The sequence below is a fragment of the Sturnus vulgaris genome, chromosome 14 (genome assembly GCF_052056855.1).
Source record: "Sturnus vulgaris isolate bStuVul1 chromosome 14, bStuVul1.hap1, whole genome shotgun sequence".
Taxonomy (NCBI): Eukaryota; Metazoa; Chordata; class Aves; order Passeriformes; family Sturnidae; genus Sturnus; species Sturnus vulgaris.
The window spans coordinates 18,232,383-18,249,696 of NC_142256.1; the positions used below are offsets into that span (position 1 = coordinate 18,232,383).

The window sequence follows — 17,314 nt, forward strand, 5'->3', positions numbered from 1 at the left end:
CAGATGCCAAAAAGACCTCAATCCACAAAGGATATATACAGGATAAGGTAAAGCCGCAGATTGCAAGCAAAGTTTCTGAAGTTATAATACCTCAAATTTTCTGCTCTTTGTTCATTGGAGTCAATGAAGATATTGAAATTGAACTGGGATGTCTCAACTTTCCATGCCTCATTCCCTACTGCTCAAAGACCACAAACTTGGTCACTTGGCTTCAACCACTTGGTTCTTGGTTACCCCCCTCATCTGGCTATTCTTGTTTCAATTCAATTTTGTCAAGCCACTGAAGTGTCCCTCTGTGTATCTTTTTGCAAGACTTCCATACAACTTCCACTCCTGGCACAGCAGAGCTTCCAGCAACACATGTTCCAGTGGGGACAAGGAACCTCCCACTGAGAAAAGAACATTTCTCTTTTCCTTCCCTGAAACCTCACAGTGATCCTTAAGTTAGTGAGTTACTCAGAAATCATTGAGCAATCAGGCTGCTCATTTATACTCCTCAATGAAATTATTACCACGAGTAATTCTCAGTGCAGTAATCACAGGTTAGCCAATCTTACATCCTCTTCAAAAGACTCCAAGAAGTTCTGCACCTTTGTGAAACAGATTTTTATTCCTCCCACACTCTCGGGTAGTAGGTTTATCCCGTATTTTACTGTTTCTCACACTGCAAGTTCATGCATATCCATTTATTTCTCAGTGGTCCTTTAATCCTTTTCTGTTCATCCTGCAGCTCAGCACAAGGATGAGGGTATCTCTATAAGCCATGTGCTCAGGAGACTCTATCAATATGCATGCATGGTGTAAGGCAGAAATATATTTCTGCTGAAGAATAATTAGAAGCTGGGGTCAGACATTTTATACTTGAGCCAGATTTTGATAAAACATATTAGGAATTCATAGGGCTTTTATAATTTTCAACAGCAAGAGGATTAGACCCTACACTGACAAGAGCAAGAACGTCAGTTGTTAGAAGAAATATGTGCCAAACTGAAATACAGTAAAGCACCTGAAAGACAAAATATATTGTCTGATAAAAACACTCTAAGCACTTTCCAATTATACCCAGTGATGACTTGCCGAGTCAGTGCTTCATTTGTCTGGCAGAGTCAAAATTACAATGACTTCTGTTCCAACACTCAGAAATGCAACAGACGTGAAAAGGGAAGCCAGGATTTAAACCGTGGCCTCGCACAACACCATGGATTCAATCTATGCATAATATACTGATGCTTAGGCCACAGTGAAGAAAGGAACAGTAAGAATCTTTATTTGGATTCTAAAATTTTATGCAGTGAGCTTGCAATGTTGACAAAAAGACCAAAGCAAATTTTTTAAACCCATATTCAGAAAAAGGTAAAGATAATGACTCAAAAAGCCCTAATCTCTTTCCAGTCTGAACAAAGATCCCAAAACAAAAAAGAATCTCAGTTTCATCCTTCTTCTCCCTAAAATATTCAGAGCACTGCAAATGTGTTACAAACTAAATTACTTTTTGTACAGAACCTCTAAAACCCTTGATTTTAATAAGGTCGTGCATCACTTGATTTTAATTACAGATTTTTTATCCCTTAAATTTGACTAAAAATGATGTGATTTACAAAGCAAACAAGCAAGTTAAACAAAGCTAATTAAATTCACTAGATACAGCCTTGCTTTTCCCCTCAGTGAATGTTTATTTCAGCTCCCAGTGCTCTGATAGCTCCTGACAGCTTGCAGGGACACAAGAAAGAAGTAGGTCAGGGTAAGCTGGAATCCGCAACAGAGGATCCCATTAGACAGGCTTGTAGGGTAATAGGAGATCGAGGAAGTGTGTGATGCAGTGACAGTGCTGTTAGACACATAACAAACAGCCTGAGGACAGCCTCCAGCAGAACCGGTACATTTATCTTCTCTGTGTTCTAATGGCCCCTTACACGGCCTATCCAGTCTGCGATTTCTCGTACAAGAGGTGCTGTATAAACCTAATGACAAAAACGTGCCCCTGGTTGACCACGTGGTGCGAGGCAGTGGCACCACAGTGGCTCTGGTCCCACAAAAACCTGGCCTTTTGGGGCATGGAGCTGCCAGCTCCTCGGGTAGAGGGCTGTGCATTCACACAGGATCTGTCCCCATACTCGACCTGGGCGTGCAGCGAGGGAACTCACTGCGTACAGAGAACAAAGGACAAGAAGACTGGTTCCTCCTAACCAGCTTCTAAAATATTGTACGGATGATGGTGGTTGCAGTGCCTACACTGGATCTGAAAATACCAAGCACCCCAAAGTGGCAAGAAAAGTCACTGTGGCAGCAGGGGAATGCAGCAAAACCATGTGATGGGGCACAAAGGATGCCTGCTCCCCACTGAGATGTTGTCTGGGGACTCCTGGGGAACCAGCACCCTGGTCCTTTTTTGCCATTGGATGAGGCAGGAGGGCTTGGGTCTGTCTTCCCATACCACAGCATCCCTGCCTTTGGGAGCAGCAACTGGCAGGGAGGAGAGGCTGAGAAAGCTACAGCTTCTGCTGTTTTTCTGAGATGTGTTTGCTGTGAGATGAAGAAACATCAGTAGAAACAGGGAGGAGAACATAATCAAAAAGACCAAAATGATCCATGTAAAATATAAAATTATCTATGTACTACTGTTTTAGATGAGTTAATGTAAGGTGCATTTTTACACATGTATATACCCAAATACTTGCTAATGCAACCCTTCCTGAGGAAAAATATAAAAGTATTTTGTGTAAGTGCCTGGGCGTAAGAGCGAACAGATACCACCATAAACTCTCCACTTTTAATATTGAGTCAGAAGCAAGTGGAAAAGCAGAGTGCTAACTCCCCTTGTTCTTGTAACTACTGCTCACACCATTAAAAGTTCAAAGCCTCCCCACCATCTCTGGCAGTGTTGTACGTACACCAAACATTTAAATTATGAGAGTCTATTTCTCAGGCTCATACACAGCCAGAGAGATTCTCCCCAAACCCAAACTGTGTGGATCACATTAAAAGGAGAGCAGAAGCATGTCCTGTCTCAGAAAACAGGTACCTTTGACAGGAACCATTTGAATCGCCATGGGCATAAGCAAACACAAATGGAGAATGTTGTTTTATTTCGTTCAGAGCTCAATACATTCACCCTGCTCAGAGATGTCTCCAGCATCCCCTTTACTTGAAGTGCCTAAGTGACTTGGTGTGCAGCAGCAATGGGGGTCATCCTAATAAAACAGGAGTTTCATTTTTCTCACCCCAAGTTCATTTCCCCCTTTACTCAGTAAGAGTGCATCATGCTCAGCATTTATCCCCTCTTTTTTTCCATTACAAGCTTTCTGCAGCACAATCCCCATCCGGCAGCAGCCATGCTTCCTGTTCTTCAGGGGGTCACATTGTGCAGTCACTTGCACCCACCCATTTTACGACACCACACATCCCTTTCCTGCAACGTTTCCTTAAGCAGACAGTTCCACTGATTTCACAGAGGTTTGGACTGACTGACACCTCTTTGCTCCACCCCTGAGCATCGAGGTAAAATCCCAATCTAGTTCAATGTCCTAAAGGAAAACATGCATGTCCTAAGGAAAATATTCATTAGGATAAAAGCATTAAAATAAAGGAAGACAATGAAAATGATCAGAACAGCCTGCAAGGAAGGAAGGAAGCTTTTAATAGCACTAAAATATAAAATTGATTTGTACACATATTTGATAAAAATCAATACAATTAGCAAGTAACTGAATACTGGAGAGAGAAATTGATTGCTCGAGGTTCCAAGGGACTCAGGGCAATCAGTCCATTCTTCTAGCTCCTCCACTCTTAGTAAAAATTTACTTTTTCATAATCCTGCCTGAACTCTTTGTCCATTAATAATGCTGCTAAATAGCTCCTCTTTTAGCACTATTACTGCAGACCTGCTTGAATTACATTTGGAGGCAGTTTCAAGTGGCATGTCCTGGCCATTTTGCTAAACCTCAGAGCAAGAGCATAAAAGAATAAGGACTAATGAACGGCAGCACAGGCATACTTGAGAAGAGCTTATAAATTTAAGTACCAAATTTTAAATAAATGGATTACCATAGAATTTATTTGCTACATCAATTTGGTAGCTTTTGCTGATACATCATTCCTGCCTCAAAGGAGAAGAGCCACCGGTTTGAAACAACTAATTAAGCATCCTGAACCATGGCCTTACAAGGGCTGCACTGCTTTGCTCTCCTGCCTCCCTTCTCTCACCCAGTGACTCCTACTGCAGCATTAAAATCATTACTCCACGTGAAACAGGAGGCACAATTTACAGTCAAATCTAGACAAAATTATGTGGCTTCTATAGTCACCATCTCCTGAGTGGATTTCAGTTTCAGGCAAGGGCATCTTCTCTTTCTTCTTTAAGGTAAGATTGGAGGAACTAAAAGGCAATTGCTTTTCCCCACACAGGAGGGGGGCTCCCATGTGAGGGTTTCCATTACAGTCAACCAGCTGCACAACCAGACTGAGGATGCACCCAATTTGCATGCATCTACTAAGGAGGCTTCTGTTTCAGAAGATCAGATGCCTTCTCAGAGAAGAACTTTCTCAGACGTTAAGCTTTGTCCACCGTCTCATCTTAATAGGAAGCTCTTTAAGCCAAAAACTACCTTTGAGCCCTCAACAGGTTCCCTGACAGTCTGCAGTTCAGGGTGACATGGCCTTTGCTGCAAACCAGGGCCCTGATTTGGCAATTAACTTCAGTTTATTCAGAGCTCTATGAGTATCCAAACCAAAGGTAAACAAATAATTTTTCAAGATTAATGAGACCACTTGCATACTTAAAATTCAACAATGTAATTTAAGCACTTTCTAATGCAGTAAGCCATTGAATTGATTAAAATAGTAGATTCATCTCATCATAGTAACTTCAACAGAGATTCTTTTATTCCAGAAATCTCAACATACACTTATTTTTCAGTGGTCCAGACAAACCAATGACTAAACTGAGCCATTATATCAGCATAAGGAAAGATCCACGATGCTTTGCAACTCAAGTGGCAACCTGTGGGAATGCCTCTGTAAGGGAGGAGGGAGGAGAACAGGCTGGCAGGGCATTGCCTAAGTGATAGTTCAATGAGTTCTTATGATGTTCTTACTCCAAAGTCTGTTCTGCTGCTTCTTCTTACCAAGAAGAGACGTTAGTCTGGACTCAGAAATAGAAACCTGAAATTACAGTTTCAGTGCTGGCCTTCTTTGTAACCATGACCAAACTACTTTAATCCCTTTGCTTCCATTTCCCTGCCTTTATTTAGCCAAGGGAGTAAAACTTAGTTCACCTAACTCTTACATCTTTTGCGAAGATTAAATGCTTCTTCTGTGTAAAGTACTTGAAAGATAAAAGACATCAAGTAAATATTAATCTTAGTCACCACACCTACCAACAGGATCTTCAGTACACTGATTTTTGTCCATGCTTGACAAGGCTTTCTTTGTGCAATTCAGGAACTATGCTTTCTTGGAGTAGTAGAGCTGAATTAAAGTTAATCAGGAATTCCCATGTTAATTGGCCTTCTAGCATTCAAAGATCATAAGAAGGATGATACTTCCATTTCAAAAGACAGCACAGTGCCACAGAACTAATTACATCAAACTGGCTGAAGCCCGTTTACAGCATGGTCCTGGAGGAAACGATTGGAGTCCATCCACCGACATTCATCTCGGGGCATACACACTTGTAAATCAGCTCCTATTCAGTAATGAAATGTCAAGTGACTCATTCTTTCGACATGAGGAAAAACTCTCAGAGAGAACCAAACAGTCTTACTTTCCTGTCTGCCTTTATAAACACTGAATTACACCTCCTTACTTCAGGGAAGTTACAATGCTTCAGAACCAGCTGTAAAAGATAACATTACCGTCTTTGGTTCACAGAATCCAAGGCTATCTTAAGGTTCTAAATAGCTGTTGAAGGAGATTTGGAAAGATGTTTAATTAGCACCTCAGATGATCTTCTGAACTAGCTTCCTGGTGCACAGCAAGGTGCACTGGTCTCATGCAGACATACCTGTAAGGCTGTCCTAGGGAAGGCTGGGCCAGGGAAAGCCAGCCTGAGGCAGGCTGGCAATGCTGCTCTGGGCACTTCTGCTATTCCATGTGGGTCAAGTGGCAGATTATTTACTTAATGTCATAAGCAACTTCTGCAGCTCAAACTCAACTCACGCAGCCATTGCTGTCCTGCTGGCAGTGAACTGCAGGTTGGCCAGGTGAAAGCTGTCCTCACTGCTTCTGCCTGAACCAGCGAATTCACAGAATAAAGACAGCAAGACAGTCATACCTTGACTTTTTACCCCAGTATTAGCACCAGCTCACATCCAAGGGGCACATCTCACAGCTGCACAGGGAACAGCAGCTGTGTGCTTCAGCCAGCTGTGCAATACCTGGGGTGCCCAACCACTGTGCTCACCCAAAGAAAAAGTATTTCTGACAAAACAAATCCAACCAAAGCCATGCCTGTGATCACAGGGAGAGCACAGCCTCGACACTTTGCTGCTCCGTGCCACAGCTCTGCCTGCCTCTGGAGAGGCAACACCAAGTGAGATCCCAGGAGCAGAGCAACCAAAACAAAGGCATTAAAGGAAGAGTACAAGGGAAAACAAGGGTTGCAAACTTAAAAGAGACAACAAAAATAAAGATAAGCAGTGTCTGGATGTCAGTGTCCAAGGAGCTTGGACAGCACAACCTTGTACAGAGGAACCACTTACTGCTTGAATGGAAGTCGTAGGAGATGCTGGACCTTGTGGACCAGGCACATGAGAGATTAAAGCCTTACTGAGGCAGTTCTGGACCTGCTGTGCCTCTGTTATCTCTCAGGTACCTGCCCAGTTTCCTTAGCTCTCCTGTCTCCTTGGCTTTGCCCTCCCTTTGGTCCCAGCCCATCCCAGCTCTCTCTCCCCCCCTACCATTGCCTCCTCGTACTTTGGACCTCTTCACCTCTACACCCCAACGTCTCTGGTTCTCCATATGTGGCTGCAGCAGCACCAGCCCACGCAGCCGGGCCAGCAGGTGCTGCAGAGCAGCTCCACTGGTGCTGACAGTGCCGGTCTGTCTCCTTGCCGGGATCCAGCAGGATGAATGCACAAACAAACAAGCTACACTACCTACAGAGCTATGCTCTGAAAGGAAATGACCACTGGATGTTATTGCATAACCCTTCTGAATAATGAATGTGTATTTCTTGAAAATACATGCCACCTAATCCCCTTGGCATTGCAAACATGTACCACAGGATGATAATTTAAGTTAATCAAGCCCTAAGCTCCATGCAGTTTAACAGTTTGCTTCACTATGGTTTGAGGAGCAGATGGCAAAGCACTCAACAGCACATTTTCTGCCATTCTTGTACAAAAGGCTGTACCTGTTTCTTTTCCAGGCATGAACACCAACAAATAGATGTTTGCTGGACTAGCTGGCCACTGAACACCAAGAAATAACACATACGTAGATGCTCCACATCTATGCTCCATCTCCACGGGGAAGTCTTGTCGGCAGCCATAATTGGTCATTTCCTGGCTAGTTTGCCATTACAGCCATTCTTAGACATGATAAAATTAAAGCTACAGGCTAGCATAAGGTTCTTTTATAATCCAGGTCTTATCTGCAGAAGTACCCACACCCACAGTCAGTTCCATGCAGACAAATAGTACAGGTTTTCTTACTCAACAACACTGGACACTGTTGCTGTAGCTCACAGTATATCTACATACATTGTCTTCCAAATTACTATGGACTGTACCTAGCCTACCGTCTGGGCACCAGAAACCAGTCTGAGTGTGTCATTTGGATTTCAAACAATCTCTGTGGACAGTCAGTGAAATGCTCTATTTCTGGCTAGTCTGTGGGATCTTGGGCTGCGGGAGAGAAGAACTGACAAAGGGAAAATAGAAATTTGTAGATAATGTGTATAAGGCCAAAGTGATTTTAAAGAAAGGGCAATTCAGATTGCTTAAGTCAAGCTTTTTCTAGGTATGTAGAGAGAATGGGAGGTGAGGTGGTGAGCAATAAATAGTTCCTCCTGAGACATTCATCATCCTCATAATTTATAACCAGCAGAACACACATACCTTCTCTTTCCAAACAGGGAGCTCAGACCCCAGCATGCAGTTAATGGTGCTGTGTACAGGAGATGTATTTACACTAATTGACTGGGCCATGGCCATTGCTGTCCCAAGCATTTCTGGAACTAGCACTTCTACAGCAGCACTGAGCAGAAATGCTTCATGTTTATTAACTTGTTTGGTTTTGACTGTTGGATTGGCTCCCCATTCCCAAGGCTCTCGTATTTATTCTTTTAGCTTAACACTACAAAGTAATCAAATCACTGTTACAGCTGACAGACTGTGGGAGCCCTTGAAGGGGAGGGGAGAGTGGCGTCAGAAGAAATATCTACATTTTCTCTTACATCCTTTGCACTTGCCCTAAACTTCAGATTTGACTCATCTACATCTCTGGAATTCAAGAATATTGAACTTTAACTGACATGGGAAGTTATTTGAAGACACAGGACTTTCACTTGAAATTAAGTCTGATCTACCTCCTGGGGTCAGGGACCAAGATTCACGTCTCATAAGTACTGAAAAGCCCAAATGCACTTTCATTCTGCTTCAAGTCAAAAACAAGTGTTGCTGCAACCAAGAAAACATCTTTCCAATGCTATGTAAATTCAAACCAACCAATCCATACCTAAGAAGAGGAGATGAGATGGAAGATTCAAACATGCATTTGTGCCTTTCCATCAAATGTGTAGAATAGGCAAGAACAGGAAGACAAAAGAAGTGGCTCAGAGAGTCAAGATTAATATGGAAATGGAGAAAAAGGGTATGCCTTGGGCTGAATTTTGTCTGTCTCTCGTCAGTACAATTTATTTTCAGCTTTATGCAATGTAGTATTAGAAAAATGCTTAGCATACCACTCTCGATGTGGAAGACAAAGAAAATTTTTTTTGATTTAGACAAATTCCAATGTCCTTGTCTAATGCTACCCAATGCAAAATTAGAAAGAAATTGGTGCTTGCTTGGTCATCTGTTTTAAAAAAATAATTTGAATGACCCACTGCCTAAAGAATGGACAGGGTCCTCTGTTATTAAAATCCAAACAAAGTGTGTAATCAAATTGACAGGGTAAAGCTTGAAGAAAATCCCCCAATGGGTTTCTTTAATCTAGAAAAACAAACAAAAAAAACCCCATGAAGCCTGTGAACAAACAGTCTTACAGACTTAATATACCAACAATGTCAGGTATTTCAATGCAGTAGCATCAAAACTAGATATTTATTGCTTGGTAGTGAATAACCCTTTGAAAAGGGAGAAACAAAAATTCCTATTTAATGAGTCGCCATTCGACAGTCAGAGATCAAAACCTTATGCCTGTATTTCAGTTCAAAGATTGTATAAATTTGAGTTTTCCGCTGTGTGAATTCATTCAAATCAACACAATTAATTAAGAAAATAAGTATGTTAACGTAACAGAGAAAGTGAAGTCCTTAAAAGTACCTGACCATCAGCAAGATTTACTGGGCTACTGAAGTATCAAATACATTCAGAAATTATTTCCTTATATAAACTTGGACTTGTGAAAATCCTAGTAGGATTTTAAGTAACTATGCCAAGCAGAGTGAAATTATATTCAGTATCCATCCTGATAACAACATGAAATAAGTGATACATAACAATTCTTAAACTAATGGAAATGTTTACATACTAAATGTTACATACTAATGCACGGGGACAAAGCTACTGGTGTGTTTGGAACTGTTACAAAGGTCTTTGTAAAATACTGACTTTTTTACCATTTCTGAAAACTTAGACCTATGAAGACCCATGACAGAGAATGAAATACTGAAATACATGCTTGAGAGTAGATGCCATTTTTGTCTTTAAATATTTTCTTTACCTCTACATGAAATTCTGAAGTTTCAGGAAAAAGAAAGATACTATAATTTCATATTGGGGGGAAAAACTTTAAAAAAAAAAAAAAAAATCCACTTGAGTTGGCATTTCAGCTAAAGCAAAGAAATAAAACTGTTGTTCACAGTGAGGAGGGCTTCCAGTAGGATATACCTGCCTTTGTTTGGAATATGATTTCCAACTGTTTGAACGGGCCCTAAAGACCTCAGCTGGTAACAAGCACTGATGATTTCTGAACTATTTAACTAGTTAAGGATACTTAGTGTGAAGGTAAAGGTAAAGCACCACCATTCCCATTTTACAATGGAAAAGTAAGAACCTAGAAACTATTTACTCCAAAAATCTCCTCCAGCAATACATACATACATGTATTCAGGCTGGTTTCAAAGGGTTCAAAAACCCTTTGGAAAAAAAAAGGTTGACAACTTTGAAATTAGAATTAAGTATTACTCGGCCTTGGCTTGTTATGTGAAAACAAATATTCACAAAAAAATCCCACTTGCTCCACAGAGCTATCAAACAATCCTATGGAACTTCTGACCAACAAGAGTGTCTCCAAACCTGACTGTCAGGTCACTGAACCACCCCATCCCTCACATCAGTTGATCTTAATTTATGTTTGATTTACTTGTAAATTGGAAGTAATTAGAGTAAATAATTACAGTAACTGGCTACAGTTTGGGAATTGAGAGAACTGAAGAAAATTCAGAGAAATAATCTGATCTACTGCTGTAAAGAGAATCAGTCATCACTTTCCTCCCATTAGTCTTTTTGGCAATCCTGTGTCACTGTTGTCATAAGCCTGGATAACGATGCCACATTAATTCTCCTTTTGAGAAAGGAAATACAAGATGTGACTCTGTAACTGTGTCCTACCTGACCTTGGGGAATCTTTAGAAAGTTTCCCATCAAATGCACTTACAGTTTTTACTGAAGGAGAATTACTGAGTCGGGCCCATGCTTTTGTAACTCAAGGGCACAACACAAGAATGTACAATCAATCTTCTGTTTCCATTTGAAATAAATTATCAGTACATAACCAGTGGTTTTTCAGGTCCAACTTTATATGAGAAATTACATTTTCAAAGTAATTTTAACAAGCCGGGCTCAGAGTTGATGAACATGGTGCTGGATGACAAGACCACTACTGCACATTTCCGACATAACGCCAACAACTTTTAGCTACATTTTAGCTACATTTACCTAAACTGAAGTTAGCCTGCATTTCCCAAGCCTAACCTTTCCAAAAGAAAAAAAAAGAACAACTGACACCTTTATTATAAATATTATAAAAAGGGGAAAAGAAGAAAGTCATCCCATGTTTTGTAACAGGAGCAGACTCACTTTCTTCAAGACAGCAGGCTGCTCTAACATGAACTGTGGAGCTGCTGATGTCACTGTGAGCAGGGACAAGAGGACATACGGTCTTTTGTACTGTTCCCATGATGCCTCACGTTAAAAAAAAAAAAATCAAAAATCATTACCCAGGCTGGAAGAAGCTCAAGCCATCATAAATGTTTGTTTACTGCAATTTGGCAGACCTTTTGAGAAAAAAACCCACAAATTAGACTTAGACATGGATTCCTAAACCAAAATGTCAGATGGGAATCAAGTGGAATCCATGCCATTATTTTGAGGAAACCGTGAATTATTAGGGGGAAACTTCTGCTGAGATGCTTATTTGAGAGTTTCTCTGTAAGTAGATATCACTTTCATTACTGTGGCTATAACTAACAAGTTAACAACACTATTTACACTAGTACTGTTATATCATTAGAAACAACAAGATTATGTACTTTAATTCTAATCCAGCACAATTATTTTAACACCAAGTGTGTCAGATCTGACTCTGTACCCCCTAAATTAATTTCAGAGTAGTGGCTAAATAAAATGACATACTTCTTTCTGCTTTTGTTACAACACACTCATGTGCAGCAAACTGTGAAGAAAATGTAGTAATTAGAGGTTAAATTAATCCCTGATAGACAGGCAGCTTAGTAAATCTGGGGCCTCTTCAGAAAACAGAGCATAAAGCCTGCTGGTCTTTTAGAATTAGGCACAAAGAACAGGAAAGATTGGTAAGTCCCTCACTGCTGTGATCCAACCAAAGGGATGGAATGCTGAGAAGTCAGAGTAACTCCTGGAACTGCCAATATTACCAGGCAGATCTTGTGACAAATGTGAGAGCTCCAAGGGATTGTTGCTGCAGCCACTTGAACTGCCTGATCAGGATCAACCACTTGAAATTACAGACAGTCTTTTGCCCAGCAGAACAGGCTTCTAACCACCATGTAATCCACCTTGAGACATTAATAAAAGCAAACAATGGCATTATATTTCACAACATAACTAGAAAGTTACCTTGCTGCTTCAGATTTTAATGTAGGTAATGGGTTTCATTGCCCTCAACAGAGTAAACGTGCTGGGTTACTCTGAAAACAATGAATAGGTAGGTCTGGGATAGGTGTAAATCCCAAATCTGCTCAGAGAGGTACTTACTTTGAGGTACTTAGTTCTAAAAAAAAAGAAACTTATACAGAAAAGAAAAACCATGCAAGAAGAAAGAGGCAGCCAGATCACGATGATGATACCCATTAAGTATTTCGTTGTGTGTGTCAGCAGAGGTAAATGTTTTCTCTAATCTCTCTGAAGGGCATCTGTTCTGTGCGCGAAGCATCCTGGCTCCCGTACTGGCCAATCCTGGTGCAGGAATTGCAGAGGCACCACTGCCTCCACTCCCACCAGACTGAACCTTCCCTCCAAAGGTGGAACGTGCAAAGAACAGGCTTCTCCCTGGGCTAATGCTGCTGCCACTCAAGAGATTGCCTGATGTGGGGTGACACACCCCCACGGTAACACCTGGCCCTGCAGAGGGAACTTCGATCCTGTCTGCACCAGGCTGAGTACCCAGCTGTTCCTGACCAAATGGGAAGCCACGACAGGCACCTGCAGTGGGATCACCAAGTAAATTTTAAAAAAACCCCAAAACCAAATGGAAAAAAGTGCAAAATGCCTGTATTACAATTAAAGTCAAGTAGGGGGCCTGCAGAGACTGCAGATCCGTGTGGAAGCACTTTAACACCACCAGCATTTCTGTACTACCCAGATCATCAATTATTAACAAATTAGGACACGCCTGATAGGGTACTTATGTAACACTCCTTTGTCAATAAAACTGCCAAATCCCTTCAAGGAAAAGCACCGTAGATCTCAACAAGTCATAATATGATACCTTCCTCCGGAAAAGACACTCCAGTGAATTCTGGTCTCCCCCTCCTCAGTCTGGCCACCTATTCCCAAAGAGGAACTCTAGGCAGCTTGGCAGCCCCTGCCAGGGGCCCAGGGTGCACCCCAGCCTCCCGTGAGCAGCAGCCCTTTAATCAGGTCAGTGCTTATCTATGGCTCATTGTGGCGATGAGACAGTGCTCTGAGTAAAGGGCTGTATGAAATCTTGCATCCTACTGCATCTCTCAAGCTTGGGCCCCACTAGCTCTCCATTAGCCCCATGGATACAGCTGCCTCAGGCACAGCATGTGTCCTCCAGCCAGTCCAGCTGGCTAGTGGGTAGGGAGCAGAAGAAGGACACCCACAGCTCTTTCCTCTGCTCTTACCTTTGGGCAGAACAGGTTCTCTGTAGGAGCAAAAAGCCAGGTACAATTCATCCATCAGAGATACTACACTGACCCCTGCTTTGCTTCCATTTTGCTTCCTCCACCAGATGAGAGTGAGCAGGATGGGGGCACACAACAATACCCTGTGTGTACTGTACTGAAGGGCCTGATCCTTGAGCCCATAATTCTTGGATCGAATCTGAGCCTCGTCCACTACAAAATGAAAAAGGACTGCTAAGCTGGGTCCTGGAAGGAGAAAGATGTGTGTACTCTCCTACCACCAACCCAGTGAACACCCGACAGTTCACCCAGGGTGAACACCAAGGTTAACAGCTCTGAAAGACCTACTGCAACTTGGCAAGTAAATGCTGCATAAAATCAGTATTTTCTCCTTAAAGGAAAGTAATGACTTAGTAATATTTTTTTCCTCTATTTAATAAAATGAAAAATATTATCACTGAGAAGGGCTCTTAAGAGGAGTAAGAACTCCTTCCAACTCATTTGCATTTGCAACTTAGCCTACTCTGACTGCATTGCTCTCTGGTAATGTAACTGGTGACTTCTAAAACCATGGAGTCACATCCCAAGAGCCACAAGCCCTGCTTGTGCTGTCACTCTGAGATATACTTTCATTGTGAACTGAGCTGACAGCCTAGCCTATAGCAACTGTGATAAAAATATCTACTAGAAGACAAGGACGTAAAGTAAAACCTCTAAATTACATATACTTCAATTTTCTGTGCAAAGCACTAGCAGTGATAATACAGAACAAGGGAAGGAGACAGTGATACAAGCACAGACTGTTTTGCAAAGTTTCCCTTCAGCTACTAGCAGTCCTGAAATGGGTTGCAGAAAGCTAGAACTGTGGTTGTGGTACTGTGATTGTGGTACTGATCACTGCCTCTTCTATAGGGCTGCTTTTAAAAATTAAACAGCATTTTTCTATTTCTATTTTCATTTAAAACAATATTCCAGTCTCTTCCAAAAGCCAGCCCAGTCCTGAAACAACTAATGAAAGCAGTACTATACACCCAACCGATTTCACCACGCATTTTTCAGCAATTGCCTTTTCAAGGGTACCCATTTTATGGTGCACAACACAAAACTTACTACAAGCAAACCGTGGTATCATGCACATTTGGTGTTTTACAGCCGTGATCTAAAGTTCCCCTTCAAAATTACTGGCAAGGAAGGAAGTTCTGCATAATTTTAGCACTGAACATCTGAAAAAATTAGAAATGTCCCTTCTGTTCTTTGAGATGTATAAAAGAACAGTTGAAAAACTTACAGTTGACTGGTGCTACCTAGGTTACCCATCAATGGCAATGAGACTGGTATATTATTAAGAGAGGTGTATGATGGGAATTGGTTTATTGTGCTGATCCATAGTAACCAACTCCTGTTCGTCCATCATTTATCTCTCTCACCAGCGACATATGGGTTTGTCTATTCACACTCTCAGCATTCTCTCTGCTCCAACAAACAGTCAGCCTTTTCTGCTGGGATAAGGAGATTTTTTTAGTTACATCCATTATGTGCGTATCAACATTTATGGCAGGAAGATAATTGCCAAAGAGCTCAGGGGGATAAAAGCTCCCTCTTTAGAACACAAACCCTCTTAAAAAAATCAATATTGATATAAAACAGTTCAACACAAAGCCTTAGTGTGTCTTCTGCTTCCTTCAGTTCAAAATGTTGGGTTTGTTTTTTTTTTAAACATTGCAAGTCAAACTGGAACATCAGGTAGAAAGCCTTTATAGTGAGTTAATCACTGCTCTTCCCACAGAAGATGATACAGCACTCTACAATACTAAGTGTTTCTCAAAGAAATTTGCAGCAAATGTGTCAGATATAAAGAGGACTCCTTGGAGAGGTGCCAGCACCATTTAAACTGATTAAGCTATTTTTATTTGAGACCATCCCAATTCCTAATGAATTATAATTTATTATTAACCTTTGCCTAAATGCTGAAAAAACCTGAAACAGCCAGCACCAGGGAACAATGAAAACCTGGGGATTTTGTCCCTCTCCCTATTTCAGGAGCTCAACCTCATACTATTCCATCTCCCGGTTTGGGTAAACTCATTTGTCACAGCTTCTACAAGATCTACTTCACTTTCCCAAGGCTATGTACTCATAAAAGTTATTTTAGGGTGACTTTTATCAGAGTAGCAAGTAACATAGAAGATGTATTGATTAAATTACTGGGAACCAATGAGTTGCACTGTACTTAGCCTACAGGACAACTCAGGGATTTTACTTACTGTTATTCTTGTCCTTGTGTTTCCTTCTGCCTCCCTAACTTTCGTCTTTCTCATGAAGCCCATTATTAGGTCAATTCTTGCCCTACAGTCACACCCAGGCAGGTTAGTGACCACTTAAGTCAGGGCAAGTGTGTCAGCCTGTCACCTGGATCATAAACTCTTCCAGTAAATCTTCCTCCATATTCAGAAACCATCCAGCACAATAGCTCCCTGATCCCATTTTAAATCTCCGAATGCTACCACACTGTAACAAACTGTCAGTAAAATACAAAACCAAAACCATTGTATTTATTAAACACTCCTACCTGTGTTAAGAGGAAGTAATACGAAAGAATATTAAAAATATAATCGCCTCCTTTAATTACTAATCTCCCTCCAAACCCTCTAATAACCACCTTAGCTTAAAAAAAAATCCAAGACTCTACAGTTCAAAATACTTAGTTACAAGGGACCAAAAGCAAAGCCCTGTCAATATGTGCTTTTCTGATTTTGAAGTATTACTTAAAAGGAATAAAAACAGAGTCGAAAACCCACATGTAAAAAAGAGAAAAAAACCCCTCTGAAAATAAAAAGCTGAATTAAATTTGAGCTGCTCATTTGTGAGCATTGAACAGCTTTTCACTCACTCGAGGGCTGTTAACTGCATGTTACCTGCCTTACAGTACAGACTATTTGTTTTTTATCCCTGAGCAACAGACTATTTCCTGGTTGAGTTTAAAAACTCTGTGACGTTCCAATATCAACCCACACATGTGTGTCACTGTCAACGTCAGTGGCAGGAAAACATTAGATGTCATCCCTTGCTAATGCTTTCCTAACACGGAATTTCCTTGTACCTCGTCCCCCCAGCCCACCTCCTCCTTCAGCTGAGAGCATCCTTCCCAAAGTGCATTTTTTTTTCTCCCTTCTAAACATATGGCAGGGAGAGAGGACTGAAAATGGGCAGTGCCAGCACTAGAATGCTGCTTTTTTAGGTGCTCGCGTATAACTTACTCAAACTGCTCTTGGCGAGCGCCGCGGCAGGGAAGAGCCCTCCTCCATGCCCGGGGGCTTCCCTCCTCTCCCCGGGGTGAGGGCTCCCCCTCGGACACTGTCTCTGCCTTCGGCCGCAGCTGTTCTGCCACGCAGCTCCTCCCCGCGAATAGGAGGGCACGTCCCGGGTAGCCCGTTTTGGGGGTTGCGGGGCCCCGCTGACCCGGGGATGGGGGTGCGCCAGGGGAGCCCGGGCTAGCGGGAGGCAGCACCCAGCTGCCAGAACCGGCAGGTTCAAGGCCATTCTGGTTCCCTGCCTCCCGGAGGCACCATATGGTCCATGCTGCACATCAGCAGCTTTATTTCCCCAACAGCTCGGCCTAGAAGGGGAGCTCCAGGAGCAGCAGCGACCCCCTACCCCACAGCCCCCCCCCCCCCCCCCCCCCGGGACACCAGCATTAGGCATTACCCGGGGATTACGGGGCTAAGTAGGGGGAAAACTCGCGTTATATAACCTGGGGAGAGTTCCGCCCTCCCGGAGCTCCCCACAGCCCGCCCTCGGCTCCAA

At 42.1% G+C, this 17,314-nt stretch overlaps 1 protein-coding gene across 13 annotated transcripts in view; it reads right to left on the minus strand.

The window, feature by feature from the left end:
* MAMLD1 (mastermind like domain containing 1) overlaps window positions 1-17,314 on the minus strand; it is a 273,107-nt gene that overhangs the window by 71,918 nt on the left and 183,875 nt on the right. The window contains exon 1 of one of the 13 annotated variants that reach the window (XM_088173289.1): window positions 16,768-16,871. The exons of the other annotated variants lie outside the window; for them this stretch is intronic. The gene's annotated coding sequence lies outside the window, so the exon portion shown is untranslated. Of the gene's footprint in view, window positions 1-16,767; window positions 16,872-17,314 lie in introns of those variants that run through there. 13 annotated transcript variants of the gene reach the window in all.